At 53.5% G+C, this 404-nt stretch overlaps 1 protein-coding gene across 1 annotated transcript in view; it reads left to right on the plus strand.

Annotated features, from left to right (window-relative positions):
- The window catches only part of PTGS1 (prostaglandin-endoperoxide synthase 1), a 46,667-nt gene that overhangs the window by 41,404 nt on the left and 4,859 nt on the right, over positions 1-404 (plus strand). The window lies entirely within an intron of this gene.

Here is a 404-nt window from a genome sequence, read left to right on the forward strand (position 1 = left end):
GGGGGGGGGGGGGGTCAGCTTAGGGGGTCATGATTTCAAGAAGGTTGGAAACTTTATTAATGATACTGGAACAAACCACAAAACATTTCTCGATCCCGCGGCTCGTATTCCCATTTAAACCCAAAAATTGCCATATTTTTTTATCCTCCCGTGACCTCTCAGCCACTTCCTGTCTACATGCACTCCGGTGACGGCGGCATGACCAGGGCAGGCGGTCTGATGGTGACGCCACTGGAATCCCTTGTTGGAGGGTGAAGGTTGGGAGACTGGAACGGTTTGTAGAAGAAGAGCCCATCCCCCGCCAGCATGCTGCAGTAAAGGCCCTCTGCTCCCTGCGTGGAAGCAGTGGTCTCTCTGCAGAGGTCTGACACACCTCCTCCTGATTCAGACCCATAGCTCTGCAA

Source organism: Nanorana parkeri, unplaced genomic scaffold, assembly GCF_000935625.1.
Source record: "Nanorana parkeri isolate BGI_ZX_2015 unplaced genomic scaffold, ASM93562v1 scaffold81, whole genome shotgun sequence".
NCBI lineage: Eukaryota > Metazoa > Chordata > Amphibia > Anura > Dicroglossidae > Nanorana > Nanorana parkeri.